Genomic DNA, 19558 nt, shown 5'->3' with positions numbered 1-19558 from the left:
ATGGTGAAAAAGGAAATATCGTCAGATGAAATCTGGAAAGAAGCTTTCTGAGAAACTGCTTAGTGTTCTGTTAATTCCTCTCACAGAGTTACATCTGTATTTCGTGGATCTCTTTGCTAGCCTTATTTCTGTGGAATCTGAGAACAGATATTTCGGATCCCTTTGAAGACTATAGGGCCAAAGGAGGTATCCTGCTATAACAGATAAAGAAGCTTTCTGAGAAACTTCTTTGTGTTCTGTGAAATCACCTCACAGAGTTACAGCTTTCCCCTCAAGAAGACTTTCGCTAAGCCAGTTCTTGTGGAATTGGCAAAGTGATATTTGGAAGCCCATAGAAGGCTATGTTGAAAAACGAAATATCCTCAGATGAAATCTGGAAAGAAGCTTTCTGAGAAACCGCTTAGTGTTCTGTGACTTCCACTCACAGAGTTACATCTGTATTTCGTGGATCTCTTTGCTAGCCTTATTTCTGTGGAATCTGAGAACAAATATTTCGGATCCCTTTGAAGACTATAGGTCGAAAGGAAGTATCCTCCGATAACAAAGAGAAAGAAGCTTTCTGAGAAACTTCTTCGTGTTCTGTGAAATCACCTCACAGAGTTACAGCTTTAACCTCAAGAAGCCCTTCGCTGAGACAGTTCTTGTGGAATTGGCAAAGTGATATTTGGAAGCCCATAGAGGGCTATGGTGAAAAAGGAAATATCCTCAAATGAAATCTAGAAAGAAGCTTTCTGAGAAACCGCTTAGAGTTCTGTGACTTCCACTCATAGAGTTATATCTGTATTTCGTGGATACTTTGCTAGCCTTATTTCTGTGGAATCTGAGAACAGATATTTCGGATCCCTTTGAAGACTATAGGGCCAAAGGAAATATCCTCCGATAACAAAGAGAAAGAAGCTTTCTGAGAAACTTCTTTGTCTTCTGTGAAATCATATCACAGAGTTAGAGCTTTCCCCTCAAGAAGCCTTTCGCTAAGACAGTTCTTGTGGAATTGGCAAACTGATATTTGGAAGCCCATAGAGGGCTATGGTGAAAAAGGAAATATCCTCAGATGAAATCTGGAAGGAAGCTTTCTGAGAAACCGCTTAGTGTTCTGTGACATCAACTCACAGAGTTACATCTGTATTTCGTGGATCTCTTTGCTAGCCTTATTTCTGTGGATTCTGAGAACAAATATTTCGGATCCCTTTGAAGACTATAGGGCCAAAGGAAATATCCTCCGATAACAAAGAGATAGAAGCTTTCTGAGAAACTTCTTTGTGTTCTGTGAAACCATCTCACAGAGTTACAGCTTTCCACTCAAGAAGCCTTTCGCTAAGACAGTTCTTGTGCAATTGGCAAAGTGATATTTGGAAGCCCATAGAGGGCTAAGTTGAATAAGGAAATATCCTCAGATGAAATCTGGAAGGAAGCTTTCTGAGAAACCGCTTAGTGTTCTGTGACTTCCACTCACAGAGTTACATCTGTATTTCGTGGATCTCTTTGCTAGCCTTATTTCTGTGGAATCTGAGAACAGATATTTCGGATCCCTTTGAAGACTATAGGGCCAAAGGAAATATCCTCCGATAACAAAGAGAAAGAAGCTTTCTGAGAAGTTTCTTTGTGTTCTGTGAAATCATCTCACAGAGATACAGCTTTCCCCTCCAGAAGCCTTTCGCTAAGACAGTTCTTTTGGAATTGGCAAAGTGATATTTGGAACCCCATAGAGGGCTATGGTGAAAAAGGAAATATCCTCAGATGAAATATGGAAAGAAGCTTTCTGAGAAACCGCTCAGAGTTCTGTGACTTCCACTCACAGAGATACATCTGTATTTCGTGGATCTCTTTGCTAGCCTTATTTCTGTGGAATATGAGAACAGATATTTCGGATCCCATTGAAGACTATAGGGCCAAAGGAAATATCCTCCGATAACAAAAATAAAGAACTTTTCTGAGAAACTTCTTTGTGTTCTGTGAAATCATCTCACAGAGTTACAGCTTTCCCCTCAAGAAGCCTTTCGCTAAGACAGTTCTTGTGGAATTGGCAAAGTGATATTTGGAAGCCCATAGAAGGCTATGTTGAAAAAGCAAATATCCTCCGATGAAATCTGGAAAGAAATTTTCTTATAAACTGCTTAGTGTTCTGTTAAATCTTCTCACAGAGTTACATCTGTATTCCGTGGATCTCTTTGTTAGCCTTATTTCTGTGGAATCTGAGAACAGATATTTCGGATCCCTTTGAAGACTATAGGGCCAAAGGAAATATCCTCCGATAACAAAGAGAAAGAAGGTTTCTGAGAAACTTCTTTGAGTTCTGTGAAATCATCTCACAGAGTTACAGCTTTCCCCTCAAGAAGCCTTTCGCTAAGACAGTTCTTGTGGAATTGGCAAAGTGATATTTGGAAGCCCATAGAGGCCTATGGTGAAAAAGGAAATATCCTCAGATGAAATCTGCAAAGAAGCTTTCTGAGAAACTGCTTAGTGTTTTGGTAATTCATCTCACAGAGCTACATCTGTATTTCGTGGATCTCTTTGCTAGCCTTATTTCTGTGGAGTCTGAGAACAGATATTTCGGATCCCATTGAAGACTATAGGGCCAAAGGATATATCCTCCGATAACAAAGAGAAAGAAACTCTGAGTAACTTCTTTGTGTTCCGTGAAATCATCTCACAGAGTTACAGCTTTCAACTCAAGAGGCCTCTCGTTAAGACAGTTCTTCTGGAATTGGCAAAGTGATATTTGGAAGCCCATGGAGGGCTATGGTGAAAAAGCAAATATCCTCAGATGAAATCTGGAAAGAAGCTTTCTGAGAAACTGCTTATTGTTCTGTTCATTCATCTCACAGAGTTACATCTGTATTTCGTGGATCTCTTTGCTAGCCATATTTCTGTGGAATCTGAGAACAAATATTTCGGATCCCTTTGAAGACTATACGGCCAAAGCAAATATCCTCCGATAACAAAGAGAAAGAAGCTTTCTGAGGAACTTCTTTGTGTTCTGTGAAATCATCTCACAGAGTTACAGCTTTCCCCTCAAGAAGCCTTTCGCTAAGACAGTTCTTGTGGAATTGGCAAGGTGATATTTGGAAGCTCATACAGGGCTATGGTGAAAAAGGAAATATCGTCAGATGAAATCTGGAAAGAAGCTTTCTGAGAAACTGCTTAGTGTTCTGTTAATTCCTCTCACAGAGTTACATCTGTATTTCGTGGATCTCTTTGCTAGCCTTATTTCTGTGGAATCTGAGAACAGATATTTCGGATCCCTTTGAAGACTATAGGGCCAAAGGAGGTATCCTGCTATAACAGATAAAGAAGCTTTCTGAGAAACTTCTTTGTGTTCTGTGAAATCATCTCACAGAGTTACAGCTTTAACCTCAAGAAGCCTTTCGCTAAGCCAGTTCTTGTGGAATTGGCAAAGTGATATTTGGAAGCCCATAGAGGGCTATGTTGAAAAACGAAATATCCTCAGATGAAATCTGGAAAGAAGCTTTCTGAGAAACCGCTTAGCGTTCTTTGACTTCCACTGACAGAGTTACATCTGTATTTCGTGAATCTCTTTGCTGGCCTCATTTCTGTGGAATCTCTGAACAGATATGTCGGATCTCTTTGAAGACTATAGGGCCTAAGGAAATATCCTCCGATAACAGACAGAAGGAATCTTTCTGAGAAACTTGTTTGTGTTCTCTGAAATCATCTCACAGAGTTACAGCTTTCCCCTCAAGAAGCCTTTCGCTAAGACAGTTCTTGTGGAATTGGCAAAGGGATATTTGCAAGCCCATGGAAGGCTACGGTGAAAAAGCAAATATCCTCAGATGAAATCTAGAAAGAAGCTTTCTTAGAAACCGCTTAGTGTTCTGTGACTTCCACTCACAGAGTTACATCTGTATTTCGTGGATCTCTTTGCTAGCCTTATTTCTGTGGAATCTGAGAACAAATATTTCGGATCCCTTTGAAGACTATAGGTCCAAAGGAAATATCCTCCGATAACAAAGAGAAAGAAGCTTTCTGAGAAACTTCTTTGTGTTCTGTGAAATCACCTCACAGAGTTACAGCTTTAACCTCAAGAAGCCTTTCGCTAAGACAGTTCTTGTGGAATTGACAAAGTGATATTTGGAAGCCCATAGAGGGCTATGGTGAAAAAGGAAATATCCTCAGATGAAATCTGGAAGGAAGCTTTCTGAGAAACCGCTTAGTGGTCTGTGACTTCAACTCACAGAGTTACATCTGTATTTCGTGGATCTCTTTGCTAGACTTATTTCTGTGGAATCTGAGAACAAATATTTCGGATCCCTTTGAAGACTATAGGGCCAAAGGAAATATCCTCCGATAACAAAGAGAAAGAAGCCTTCTGAGAAACTTCTTTTTGTTTTGTGAAATCACCTCACAGAGTTACAGCTTTAACCTCAAGAAGCCTTTCGCTAAGACAGTTCTTGTGGAATTGGCAAAGTGATATTTGGAAGCCCTTAGAGGGCTATGGTGAAAAAGGAAATATCCTCAGATGAAATCTGGAAGGAAGCTTTCTGATAAACCGCCTAGTGTTCTGTGACTTCCACTCACAGAGTTACATCTGTATTTCGTGGATCTCTTTGCTAGCCTTATTTCTGTGGAATCTGAGAACAAATATTTCGGATCCCTTTGAAGACTATAGGGCCAAAGGAAATATCCTCCGATAACAAAGAGATAGAAGCTTTCTGAGAAACTTTTTTGTGTTCTGTGAAATCATCTCACAGAGTTACAGCTTTCCACTCAAGAAGCCTTTCGCTAAGACAGTTCTTGTGCAATTGGCAAAGTGATATTTGGAAGCCCATAGAGGGCTACGTTGAATAAGGAAATATCCTCAGATGAAATCTGGAAGGAAGATTTCTGAGAAACTGCTTAGTGTTCTTTGACTTCTACTCACAGAGTTATATCTGTATTTCGTGGATCTCTTTGCTAGCCTTATTTCTGTGGAATCTGAGAACAGATATTTCGGATCCCCTTGAAGAGTACAGGGCCGAAGGAAATATCCTCCGATAACAAAGAGAAAGAAGCTTTCTGAGAAACTTCTTTGTGTTCTGTGAAATCATCTCACAGAGTTACAGCTTTCCCCTCAAGAAGCCTTTCGCTAAGACAGTTCTTGTGGAATTGGCAAAGTGATATTTGGAAGCCCATAGAAGGCTATGTTGAAAAAGCAAATATCCTCCGATGAAATCTGGAAAGAAGCTTTCTTATAAACTGCTTAGTGTTCTGTTAAATCTTCTCACAGAGTTACATCTGTATTTCGTGGATCTCTTTGCTAGCCTTATTTCTGTGGAATCTGAGAACAGATATTTCGGATCCCTTTGAAGACTATAGGGCCAAAGGAAATATCCTCCGATAACAAAGAGAAAGAAGCTTTCTGAGAAACTTCTTTGTGTTCTGTGAAATCATCTCACGGAGTTACAGCTTTCCCCTCAAGAAGCCTTTCGCTAAGACAGTTCTTGTGGAATTGGCAAAGTGATATTTGGAAGCCCATAGAGGCCTATGGTGAAAAAGGAAATATCCTCAGATGAAATCTGGAAAGAAGCTTTCTGAGAAACTGCTTAGTGTTTTGGTAATTCATCTCACAGAGCTACACCTGTATTTCGTGGATCTCTTTGCTAGCCTTATTTCTGTGGAGTCTGAGAACAGATATTTCGGATCCCATTGAAGACTATAGGGCCAAAGGATATATCCTCCGATAACAAAGAGAAAGAAACTCTGAGAAACTTCTTTGTGTTCTGTGAAATCATCTTACAGAGTTACAGCTTTCAACTCAAGAAGCCTTTCGTTAAGACAGTTTTTCTGGAATTGGCAAAGTGATATTTGGAAGCCCATAGTGGGCTATGTTGAAAAAGGAAATATCCTCAGATGAAATCTGGAAAGAAGCTTTCTGAGAAACTGCTTAGTGTTCCGTTAATTCATCTCACAGAGTTACATCTGTATTTCGTGGATCTCTTTGCTAGACTTATTTCTGTGGAATCTGAGAACAGATATTTCGGATCCCTTTGAAGACCATAGGGCCAAAGGAAATATCCTCCGATAACAAAGAGAAAGAAGCTTTCTGAGAAACTTCCTTGTGTTCTGTGAAATCATCTCACAGAGTTACAGTTTCCCCTCAAGAAGCTTTTCGCTAAGACAGTTCTTGTGGAATTGGCAAAGTGATATTTGGAAGCCCATAGAGGCTATGGTGAAATAGGAAATATCCTGGATGAAATCTGCAAAGAAGCTTTCTGAGAAACCGCTTAGTGTTCTTTGACTTCCACTCACAGAGTTACATCTGTATTTCGTGGATCTCTTTGCTAGCCTTATTTTTGCGGAATCTGAGAACAGATATTTCAGATCCCTTTGAAGGCTATAGGGCTAAGGTAATATCCTCCGATAACAAAGATAAAGAACTTTTCTGAGAAACTTCTTTGTGTTCTGTGAAATCATCTCACAGCGTAACAGCTTTCCCCTCAAGAAGCCTTTCGCTAAGACAGTTCTTGTGGAATTGGCAAAGTGATATTTGGAAGCCCATAGAGGGCTAAGGTGAAAAAGGAAATTTTCTGAGATGAAATCTGGAAAGAAGCTTTCTGAGAAACTGCTTATTGTTCTGTTCATTCATCTCACAGAGTTACATCTGTACTTCGTGGATCTCTTTGCTAGCCTTATTTCTGTGGAATCTGAGAACAGATATTTCGGATCCCATTGAAGAGTATAAGGCCAAAGGAAATATCCTCCGATAACAAAAATAAAGAAATTTTCTGAGAAACTTCTTTGTGTTCTGTGAAATCATCTCACAGAGTTACAGCTTTCCCCTCAAGAAGCCTTTCGCTAAGACAGTTCTTGTGGAATTGGCAAAGTGATATTTGGAAGCCCATAGAAGGCTATGTTGAAAAAGCAAATATCCTCCGATGAAATCTGGAAAGAAGCTTTCTTATAAACTGCTTAGTGTTCTGTTAAATCTTCTCACAGAGTTACATCTGTATTTCGTGGATCTCTTTGCTAGCCTTATTTCTGTGGAATCTGAGAACAGATATTTCGGATCCCTTTGAAGACTATAGGGCCAAAGGAAATATCCTCCGATAACAAAGAGAAAGAAGCTTTCTGAGAAACTTCTTTGTGTTCTGTGAAATCATCTCACAGAGTTACAGCTTTCCCCTCAAGAAGCCTTTCGCTAAGACAGTTCTTGTGGAATTGGCAAAGTGATATTTGGAAGCCCATAGAGGCCTATGGTGAAAAAGGAAATATCCTCAGATGAAATCTGGAAAGAAGCTTTCTGAGAAACTGCTTAGTGTTTTGGTAATTCATCTCACAGAGCTACATCTGTATTTCGTGGATCTCTTTGCTAGCCTTATTTCTGTGGAGTCTGAGAACAGATATTTCGGATCCCATTGAAGACTATAGGGCCAAAGGATATATCCTCCGATAACAAGGAGAAAGAAACTCTGAGAAACTTCTTTGTGTTCTGTGAAATCATCTCACAGAGTTACAGCTTTCAACTCAAGAAGCCTTTCGTTAAGACAGTTTTTCTGGAATTGGCAAAGTGATATTTGGAAGCCCATAGTGGGCTATGTTGAAAAAGGAAATATCCTCCGATGAAATCTGGAAAGAAGCTTCCTGAGAAACTGCTTAGTATTCTGTTGATTAATCTCTCAGAGTTACATCTGTATTTCGTGGATCTCTTTGCTAGCCTTATTTCTGTGGAATCTGAGAACAGATATTTCGGATCCCTTTGAAGACTATAGGGCCAAAGGAAATATCCTCCGATAACATAGAGAAAGAAGTTTTCTGAGAAACTTCTTTGTGTTCTGTGAAATCATCTCACAGAGTTACAGCTTTCCCCTCAAGAAGCCTTTCGCAAAGACAGTTCTTGTGAAATTGGCAAAGTGATATTTGGAAGCCCATAGAGGGCTATGGTGAAAAAGGAAATATCCTCAGATGAAATCTGGAAAGAAGCTTTCTGAGAAACCGCTTAGTGTTCTGTGACTTCCAGTCACAGAGTTACATCTGTATTTCGTGGATCTCTTTGCACGCCTTATTTCTGTGGAACCTGAGAACAGATATTTCGGATCCCTTTGAAGATTATAGGGCCAACGGAAATATCCTCCGATAACAAAGAGAAAGAAGCTTTCTGAGAAACTTCTTTGTGTTCGGTGAAATCATGTCACAGAGTTACAGCTTTACGCTCAAGAAGCCTTTGGCTAAGACAGTTCTTGTGGAATTGGCAAAGTGATATTTGGAAGCCCATAGAGGGTTATGTTGGAAAAGGAAATATCTTCAGATGAAATCTGGTAAGAAGCTTTCTGAGAAACTGCTTAGTGTTCTTTGACTTCTACTCACAGAGTTATATCTGTATTTCGTGGATCTCTTTGCTAGCCTTATTTCTGTGGAATCTGAGAACAGATATATCGGATCCCCTTGAAGAGTACAGGGCCAAAGGAAATATCCCCCGATAACAAAGAGAAAGAGGCTTTCTGAGAAACTTCTTTGTGTTCTGTGAAATCATCTCACAGAGTTACAGCTTTCCCCTCAAGAAGCCTTTCGATAAGACAGTTCTTGTGGAATATGCAAAGTGATATTTGGAAGCCCATAGAGGGCTATGGTGAAAAAGGAAATATCCTCAGATGAAATCTGGAAAGAAGCGTTCTGTGAAACTGCTTAGTGTTCTGTTAATTCATCTCACAGAGTTACATCTGTATTTCGTGGATCTCTTTCATAGCCTTATTTCTGTGGAATCTGAGAACAGATATTTCGGATCCCTTTGAAGACTATAGGGCCAAAGGAAATATCCCCCGATAACAAAGAGAAAGAAGCTTTCTGAGAAACTTCTTTTTGTTCTGTGAAATCATCTCACAGATTTACAGCTTTCCCCTCAAGAAGCCTTTCGCTAAGACAGTTCTTGTGGAATTGGCATAGGGATATTTTGAAGCCCATATAGGGCTATGGTGAAAGAGGAAATATAATCAGATGAAATCTGGAAAGAAGCTTTCTGAGAAACGGCTTAGTGTTCTGTGAATTCGTCTCACAGAGTTTCATCTGCATTTCGTGGATCTCTTTGCTAGCCTTATTTCTGTGGAATCTGAGAACAGATATTTCGGATCCCCTTGAAGAGTACAGGGCCGAAGGAAATATCCCCCGATAACAAAGAGAAAGAAGCTTTCTGAGAAACTTCTTTGTGTTCTGTGAAATCATCTCACAGAGTTACAGCTTTCCCCTCAAGAAGCCTTTCGCTAAGACAGTTCTTGTGGAATTGGCAAAGTGATATTTGGAAGCCCATAGATGGCTACGGTGAAAAAGGAATTATCCTTAGATGAAATCTGGAAAGAAGTTTTCTGAGAAACTGCTTAGTGTTCTGTTAAATCATCTCACAGAGTTACAGCTTTCCGCTCTAGAAGTCTTTCGCTAAGACAGTTCTTGTGGAATAGGTAAAGTGATATTTGGAAGCCCATAGAGGGCTACGGTGAAAAAGGAATTATCCTCAGATGAAATCTGGAAAGAAGTTTTCTGAGAAACTGCTTAGTGTTCTGTTAATTCATCTCACAGAGTTACATCTCTATTTCGTGGATATCTTTGCTAGCTTTATTTCTGTGGAATCTGAGAACAGATATATCGGATCCCTTTGAAGATTATAGGGACAAAGGAAATATCCTCCGATAACAAAGAGAAAGAAGCTTTCTGAGAAACTTCTTTGTGTTCTTGGAACTTATCTCACAGAGTTACAGCTTTCCCCTCAAGAAGCCTTTCGCTAAGACAGTTCTTGTGGAATTGGCAAAGTGATATTTGGAAGCCCATACAGGGCTATGGTGAGAAAGGAAATATCCTCAGATGAAATCTGGAAAGAAGCTATCTGAGAAACCGCTTAGTGTTCTGTGACTTCCATTCACAGAGTTACATCTGTATTTCGTGGATCTCTTTGCTAGCCTTATTTCTGCGGAATCTGAAAACAAATATTTCGGATCCCTTTGAAGACTATAGGGCCAAAGGAAATATCCTCCGATAACAAAGAGAAAGAAGCTTTCTGAAAAACTTCTTTGTGTTCTGTGAAATATTCTCACAGAGTTACAGCTTTCCCCTCAAGAAACCTTTCGCTAAGACAGTTCTTGTGGAATTGGCAAAGTGATATTTAATAGTCCATAGAGGGCTATGGTGAAAGAGGAAATTTCCTCAGATGAAAACTGGAAGAGAAGCTTTCTGAGAAACCGCTTAGTGTTCTGTGACTTCCACTCATAGAGTTACATCTGTATTTCGTGGATCTCTTTGCTAGCCTTATTTCTGTGGAATCTGAGAACAGATATTTCGGATCCTTTTGAAGACTATAGGGCCAAAGGAAATATCCTCCGATAACAAAGAGAAAGAAGCTTTCTGAGAAACTTCTTTGTGTTCTGTGAAATCATCTCACAGAGTTACAGCTTTTCCCTCAATAAGCCTTTCGCTAAGACAGTTCTTGTGGAATTGGCAAAGTGATATTTGGAAACCCATAGAGGGCTATGGTGAAAAAGGAAATATCCTCAGATGAAATCTGGAAAGAAGCTTTCTGAGAAACTGCTTAGTGCTCTGTTAATTCATCTCACAGAGTTACATCTGTATTTCGTGGATCTCTTTGCTAGCCTTATTTCTGTGGAATCTGAGAACAGATATTTCGGATCCCTTTGAAGACTATAGGGCCAAAGGAAATATCCTCCGATAACAAAGAGAAAGAAGCTTTCTGAGAAACTTCTTTGTGTTCTGTGAAATCATCTCACAGAGTTACAGCTTTCCCCTCAAGAAGCCTTTCGCTAAGACAGTTCTTGTGGAATTGGCAAAGTGATATTTGGAAGCTCATAGAGGGCTGTGGTGAAAGAGGGAATATCCTCAGATGAAATCTGGAAAGAAGCATTCTGAGAAACTGCTTAGTGTTCGGTTAATTCATCTCACATAGTTACATCTGTATTTCGTGGATCTCTTTGCTAGCCTTATTTCTGTGGAATCTGAGAACAGATATTTCGGATCCCTTTGAAGACTATAAGGCCAAAGGAAATATCCTCGGATAACAAAGAGAAAGTAGCTTTCTGAGAAACTTCTTTGTGTTCTGTGAAATCATCTCTCAGAGTTACAGCTTTCCCGTCTAGAAGCCTTTCGCTAAGACAGTTCTTGTGGAATTGGCAAGGTGATATTTGGAAGCCCATAGAGGGCTTTGGTGAAAAAGGAAATATCCTGAGATGAAATCTGGAAAGAAGCATTCTGAGAAACTGCTTAGTGTTCTGTGAATACATCTCACAGAGTTACATCTGTATTTCCTGGATCACTTTGCTAGCCTTATTTCTGTGGAATCTGATAACAGATATTTCGGATCCCGTGAAGACTATAGGACCAAAGGAAATATCCTCCGATAACAAAGAGAAAGAAGCATTCTGAGAAACTTCTTTTTGTTCTGTGAAATCATCTCACAGAGTTACAGCTTTCCCCTCAAGAAGCCTTTCGCTAAGACAGTTCTTGTGGAATTGGCAAAGGGATATTTGGAAGCCCATATAGGGCTATGGTGAAAAAGGAAATATCCGCAGATGAAATCTGGAAAGAAGCTTTCTGAGAAACTACTCAGTGTTCTGTTAATTCATCTCACAGAGTTACCTCTGTATTTCGTGGATCTCTTTGCTAGACTTATTTCTGTGGAATCTGAGAAGAGATATTTCGGATCCCTTTGAAGACTATAGGGCCAAAGGAAATATCCTCCGATAACAAAGAGAAAGAAGCTTTCTGAGAAACTACTTTGTGTTCTGTGAAATCATCTCACAGAGTTACAGCTTTCCCCTCTAGAATCCTTTCGCTAAGACAGTTCTTGTGGAATTGGCAAAGTGATATTTGGAAGCCAATAGAGGGCCAAATTGAAAAAGGAAATATCCTCAGATGAAATCTGGAAAGAAGTTTTCTGAGAAACTGCTTAGCGTTCTGTTAATTCATCTCACAGAGTTATATCTGTATTTCGTGGATCTCTTTGCTAGTCTTATTTCTGTGGAATCTGAGAACAGATATTTCGGATCCCTTTGAAGACTATAGGGCCAAAGGAAATATCCTCTGATAACAAAGAGAAAGAAGCTTTCTGAGAAACTTCTTTGTGTTCTGTGAAATCATCTCACAGAGTTACAGCTCTTCCCTCAAGTAGTCTTTCGCTAAGACAGTTCTTGTGGAATTGGCAAAGTGATATTTGGAAACCCATAGAGGGCTATGGTGAAAAAGGAAATATCCTCAGATGAAATCTGGAAAGAAGCTTTATTAGAAACTGCTTAGTGTGCTGTTAATTCATCTCACAGAGTTACAACTGTATTTCGTGGATCTCGTTGCTAGCCTTATTTCTGTGGAATCTGAGAACAGATATTTCGGATCCCTTTGAAGACTATAGGGCCAAAGGAAATATCCTCCGATAACAAAGAGAAAGAAGCTTTTTGAGAAACTTCTTTGTGTTCTGTGAAATCATCTCACCGAGTTACAGCTTTCCCCTCAAGAAGCCTTTCGCTAAGACAGTTCTTGTGGAATTGGCAAAGTGATATTTGGAAGCCCCTGGAGGGCTTTGGTGAAAAAGGAAATGTCCTCAGATGCAATCTGGAAAGAAGCTTTCTGAGAAACTGCTTAGTGTTCTGTTCATTCATCTCACAGAGTTACATCTGTATTTCGAGTATCTCTTTGTTAGCTTTATTTCTGTGGAATCTGAGAACAGATATATCGGATCCCTTTGAAGACTATAGGGCCAAAGGAAATATCCTCCGATAACAAAGAGAAAGAAAGCTTTCTGAGAAATTTCTTTCTGTTCTGTGAAATCATCTCACAGAGATACAGCTTTCCAATCAAGAAGCCTTTCGCTAAGACAGTTCTTGTGGAATTGGCAAAGTGATATTTGGAAGCCCATAGAGGGCTATGGTGAAAGAGGGAATATCCTCATATGAAATCTGGAAAGAATCATTCTGAGGAACTGCTTAGTGTTCGGTTAATTCATCTCACAGAGTTACATCTGTGTTTCATGGAACTCTTTGCTAGCCTTATTTCTGTGGAATCTGAGAACAGATATTTCGGATCCCTTTGAAGACTATAGGGCCAAAGGAAATATCCTCCGATAACAAAGAGAAAGAAGCTTTCTGAGAAACTACTTTGTGTTCTGTGAAATCATCTCACAGAGTTACAGCTTTCCCCTCTAGAATCCTTTCGCTATGACAGTTCTTGTGGAATTGGCAAAGTGATATTTGGAAGCCAATAGAGGGCCAAATTGAAAAAGGAAATATCCTCAGATGAAATCTGGAAAGAAGTTTTCTGAGAAACTGCTTAGCGTTCTGTTAATTCATCTCACAGAGTTATATCTGTATTTCGTGGATCTCTTTGCTAGTCTTATTTCTGTGGAATCTGAGAACAGATATTTCGGATCCCTTTGAATACTATAGGGCCAAAGGAAATATCCTCTGATAACAAAGAGAAAGAAGCTTTCTGAGAAACTTCTTTGTGTTCTGTGAAATCATCTCACAGAGTTACAGCTCTTCCCTCAAGTAGTCTTTCGCTAAGACAGTTCTTGTGGAATTGGCAAAGTGATATTTGGAAACCCATAGAGGGCTATGGTGAAAAAGGAAATATCCTCAGATGAAATCTGGAAAGAAGCTTTATTAGAAACTGCTTAGTGTGCTGTTAATTCATCTCACAGAGTTACATCTGTATTTCGTGGATCTCGTTGCTAGCCTTATTTCTGTGGAATCTGAGAACAGATATTTCGGATCCCTTTGAAGACTATAGGGCCAAAGGAAATATCCTCCGATAACAAAGAGAAAGAAGCTTTCTGAGAAACTTCTTTGTGTTCTGTGAAATCATCTCACCGAGTTACAGCTTTCCCCTCAAGAAGCCTTTCGCTAAGACAGTTCTTGTGGAATTGGCAAAGTGATATTTGGAAGCCCCTGGAGGGCTTTGGTGAAAAAGGAAATGTCCTCAGATGCAATCTGGAAAGAAGCTTTCTGAGAAACTGCTTAGTGTTCTGTTCATTCATCTCACAGAGTTACATCTGTATTTCGAGTATCTCTTTGTTAGCTTTATTTCTGTGGAATCTGAGAACAGATATATCGGATCCCATTGAAGACTATAGGGCCAAAGGAAATATCCTCCGATAACAAAGAGAAAGAAAGCTTTCTGAGAAATTTCTTTCTGTTCTGTGAAATCATCTCACAGAGATACAGCTTTCCAATCAAGAAGCCTTTCGCTAAGACAGTTCTTGTGGAATTGGCAAAGACATATTTGGAAGCCCATAGAGGGCTATGGTGAAAGAGGGAATATCCTCATATGAAATCTGGAAAGAATCATTCTGAGGAACTGCTTAGTGTTCGGTTAATTCATCTCACAGAGTTACATCTGTGTTTCATGGAACTCTTTGCTAGCCTTATTTCTGTGGAATCTGAGAACAGATATTTCGGATCCCTTTGAAGACTATAGGGCCAAAGGAAATATCCTCCGATAACAAAGAGAAAGAAGCTTTCTGAGAAACTTCTTTGTGTTCTGTGAAATCATCTCACAGAGTTACATCTTTCCCCTCAAGAAGCCTTTCGCTAAGACAGTTCTTGTGGAATTGGCAAAGGGATATTTTGAAGCCCATATAGGGCTATGTTGAAAAAGGAATTATCCTCAGATGAAATCTGAAAAGAAGCTTTCTGAGAAACTGCTCAGTGTTCTGTTAATTCATCTCAAAGAGTTACATCTGTATTTCGTGGATCTCTTTACTAGCCTTATTTCTGTGGAATCTGAGAACAGATATTTCGGATCTCTTTGAAGACTATAGGGCCAAAGGCAATATCCTCCGATAACAAAGAGGAAGAATCTTTCTGAGAAACTTCTTTGTGTTCTGTGAAATCATCTCACAGAGTTACAGCTTTCCCGTCTAGAAGCCTTTCGCTAAGACAGTTCTTGTGGAATTGGCAAAGGGATATTTGGAAGACCATATAGGGCTATGGTGAAAAAGGAAATATCCTGAGATGAAATCTGGAAAGAAGCTTTCTGAGAAACTGCTTAGTGTTCTGTGAATTCATCTCACAGAGTTACATCTGTATTTCGTGGATCTCTTTGCTAGACTTATTTCTGTGGAATCTGAGAACAGATATTTCGGATCCCTTTGAAGACTATAGGGCCAAAGGAAATATCCTCCGTTAACAAAGAGAAATAAGCTTTCTGAGAAACTTCTTTGTGTTCTGTGAAATCATCTCACAGAGTTACAGCTTTCCCCTCAAGAAGCCTTTCGCTAAGACAGTTCTTGTGGAATTGGCAAAGGGATATTTGGAAGCCCATATAGGGCTATGGTGAAAAAGGAAATGTCCTCAGATGAAATCTGGAAAGAAGCTTTCTGAGAAACTGCTTAGTGTTCTGTTAATTCATCTCACAGAGTTACATCTGCATTTCGTGGATGTCTTTGCTAGCCTTATTTCTGTGGAATCTGAGAACAGATATTTCGGATCCCTTTGAAGACTACAGGGCCAAAGGAAATATCCTCCGATAACAAAGAGAAAGAAGCTTTCTGAGACATTTCTTTGTGTTCTGTGAAATCATCTCACAGAGTTACAGCTTTCCCCTCAAGAAGCCTTTCGCTAAGACAGTTCTTGTGGAAATGGCAAAGTGATATTTGGAAACTCATAGAGGGCTATGGTGAAAAATAAATATCCTCGGATGAAATCTGGAAAGAAGCTTTCTGAGAAACTGCTTAGTGTTCTGTTAATTCATCTCACAGAGTTACATCTGTACTTCGTGGATCTCTTTGCTACCCTTATTTCTGTGGAATCTGAGAACAGATATTTCGGATCCCTTTGAAGACTATAGGGCCAAAGGAAATATCCTCCGATAACAAAGAGAAAGAAGCTTTCTGAGAAACTACTCTGTGTTCTGTGAAATCATCTCAAAGAGTTACAGCTTTCCTCTCAAGAAGCCTTTCGTTAAGGGAGTTCTTGTAGAATTGGCAAAGTGATATTTGGAAACCCATACAGGGCTATGGTGAAAAAGGAAATATCCTCAGATGAAATCTGGAAAGAAGCTTTCTGAGAAACCGCTTAGTGTTCTGTGACTTCCACTCACAGAGTTATATGTGTGTTTCGTGGATCTCTTTGCTAGCCTTATTTCTGTGGAACCAGAGAACAGATATTTCGGCTCCCTTTTAAGACTATACGGCCAAAGGAAATATCCTCCGATAACAAAGAGAAAGAAGCTTTCTGAGAAACTTCTTTCTATTCTGTGAAATCATCTCACAGAGATACAGCTTTCCCCTCAAGAAGCCTTTCGCTAAGACAGTTCTTGTGTAAATGGCAAAGTGATATTTGGAAGCCCATAGAGGGCTATGGTGAAAGACGGAATATCTTCAGATGAAATCTGGAAAGAAGCATTCTGAGAAACTGCTTAGTGTTCGGTTAATTCATCTCACAGAGTTACATCTGTATTTCGTGGATCTCTTTGCTAGCCTTATTTCTGTGGAATCTGAGAACAGATATATCGGATCCCTTTGAAGACTATAGGGCCAAAGGAAATATCCTCCGATAACAAAGAGAAAGAAGCTTTCTGAGAAACCTCGTTGTGTTCTGTGAAATCATCTCACAGAGTTACAGCTTTCCCCTCAAGAAGTCTTTCGCTAAGACAGTTCTTGTGGAATTGGCAAAGGGATATTTTGAAGCCCCTATAGGGCTACGGTGAAAAAGGAAATATCCTCAGATGAAATCTGGAAAGAAGCTTTCTGAGAAACTGCTCAGTGTTCTGTTAATTCATCTCGAAGAGTTACATCTGTATTTCGTGCATCTCTTTGCTAGCCTTATTTCTGTGGAATCTGAGAACAGATATTTCAGATCTCTTTGAAGACTATAGGTCCAAAGGCAATATCCTCCGATAACAAAGAGGAAGAATCTTTCTGAGAAACTTCTTTGTGTTCTGTGAAATCATCTCACAGAGTTACAGCTTTCCCCTCTAGAAGCCTTTCGCTAAGACAGTTCTTGTGGAATTTGCAAGGTTATATTTGGAAGCCCATAGAGGGCTTTGGTGAAAAAGGAAATATCCTGAGATGAAATCTGGAAAGAAGCTTTCTGAGAAACTGCTCAGTGTTCTGTTAATTCATCTCGAAGAGTTACATCTGTATCTCGTGGATCTCTTTGCTAGCCTTATTTCTGTGGAATCTGAGAACAGATATTTCGGATCCCTTGAAGACACTAGGGCCAAAGGAAGTATCCTCCGATAACAAAGAGAAAGAAGCTTTCTGAGAAACTTCTTTGTGTTCTGTGAAGTCATTTTCCAGAGTTACAGCTTTCCCCTCTAGAATCCTTTCGCTAAGACAGTTCTTGTGGAATTGGCAAAGTGATATTTGGAAGCCAATGGAGGGCTAAATTGAAAAAGGAAATATCCTCAGATGAAATCTGGAAAGAAGCTTTCTGAGAAACTGCTTAGCGTTCTGTTAATTCATCTCACAGAGTTATATCTGTATTTCGTGGATCTCTTTGCTAGCCTTATTTCTGTGGAATCTGAGAACAGATATTTCGGATCCCTTTGAAGACTATAGGGCCAAAGGAAATATCCTCCGATAACAAAGAGAAAGAAGCTTTCTGAGAAACTTCTTTGTGTTCTGGGAAATCATCTCACAGAGTTACAGCTTTTCCCTCTAGAAGCCTTTCGCTATGACAGTTCTTGTGGAATTGGCAAAGTGATATTTGGAAGCCCATAGAGGGCCAAGGTGAAAAAGGAAGTATCCTCAGATGAAATCTGGAAAGAAGCTCTCTGAGAAACTGCTTAGTGTTCTGTTCATTCATCTCACAGAGTTACATCTCTATTTCGTGAATCTATTTGCTAGCCTTATTTCTGTGGAATCTGAGAACCGATATTTCTTATCCCTTTGAAGACTATAGGGCCAAAGGAAATATCCTCCGATGACAAAGAGAAAGAAGCTTTCTGAGAAACTTCTTTCTGTTCTGTGAAGTCGTCTCACAGAGTTACAGCTTTCCCCTCAAGAAGCCTTTCGCTAAGACAGTTCTTGTGGAATTGGCAAAGTGATATTTGGAAGCCCATAGAGGGCTATGGTGAAAAAGGAAATATCCCCAGATGAAATCTGGAAAGAAGCGTTCTGTGAAACTGCTTAGTGTTCTGTTAATTCATCTCACAGAGTTACATCTGTATTTCGTGTATCTATATCATAGCCTTATTTCTGTGCAATCTGAGAACAGATATTTCGGATCCCTTTGAAGACTATAGGGCCAAAGGAAATATCCCCCGATAACAAAGATAAAGAAGCTTTCTGAGAAACTTCTTTGTGTTCTGTGAAATAATCTCACAGAGTTACAGCTTTCCCCTCAAGAAGTCTTTCGCTAAGACAGTTCTTGTGGAATTGACAAAGTGATATTTGGAAGCCCATGGAGTGCTATGGTGAAAAAGGAAATGTCCTCAGATGAAATCTGGAAAGAAGCTTTCTGAGAAACTGCTTAGTGTTCTGTTAATTCATCTCACAGAGTTACATCTGTATTTCGTGGATGTCTTTGCTAGCTTTATTTCTGTGGAATCTGGGAACAGATATATCGGATCCCTTTGAAGACTATAGGGCCAAAGGAAATATCCTCCGATAACAAAGAGAAAGAAGCTTTCTGAGAAACTTCTTTCTGCTCTGTGAAATCATCTCACAGAGTTACAGCTTTCCACTCAAGAAGCCTTTCGCTAAGACAGTTCTTGTGGAATTGGCAAAGTGATATTTGGAAGCCCATAGAGGGCTATGGTGAAAGAGGGAATATCCTCAGATGAAATCTGGAAAGAAGCTTTCTGAGAAACTGCTTAGTGTTCGGTTAATTCATCTCACAGAGTTACATCTGTATTTCGTGGATCTCTTTGCTAGCCTTATTTCTGTGGAATCTGAGAACATATATTTCGCATCCCTATGAAGACTATAAGGCCAAAGGAAATATCCTCCGATAACAAAGAGAAAGAAGCTTTCTGAGAAACTTCTTTGTGTTCTGTGAAATCATCTCACAGAGTTACTGCTTTCCCCTCAAGAAGCCTTTCGCTAAGACAGTTCTTGTGGAATTGGCAAAGTGATATTTGGAAGCCCATAGAGGGCTATGGTGAAAAAGGAAATATCCTTAGATGAAATCTGGAAAGAAGCTTTCTGAGAAACCGCTTAATGTTCTCTGACTTCCACTCAAAGAGTTACATCTGTATTTCGTGGATCTCTTTGCTAGCCTTATTCTGTGGAATCTGAGAAGAGATATTTCGGATCCCTTTGAAGACTATAAGGCCAGAGGATATATCCTCCGATAACAAAGAGAAAGAAGCTTTCTGAGAAATTTCTTTGTGTTCTGTGAAATCATCTCACAGAGTTACAGCTTTCCCCTCAAGAAGCCTTTCGCTAAGACAGTTCTTGTGGAATTGGCAAAGTGATATTTGGAAGCCCTTAGAGTTCTATGGGGAAAAAGGAAATATCCTCAGATGAAATCTGGAAAGAAGCCATCTGGGAAACTGCTTAGTATTCTGTGATTTAATCTCACAGAGTTATATCTGTATTTCGTGAATATCTTTGGTAGCCTTATTTCAGTGGAATCTGAAAACAGATATCTCTAATCCCTTTGAAGAGTATAAGGCCAAAGGAAATATCCTC

This window comes from Macaca mulatta, chromosome 5, assembly GCF_049350105.2.
Source record: "Macaca mulatta isolate MMU2019108-1 chromosome 5, T2T-MMU8v2.0, whole genome shotgun sequence".
Lineage (NCBI taxonomy): Eukaryota > Metazoa > Chordata > Mammalia > Primates > Cercopithecidae > Macaca > Macaca mulatta.
The sequence above is the reverse complement of the archived record's forward strand: the minus strand, read 5'-3'. Positions refer to the sequence as shown.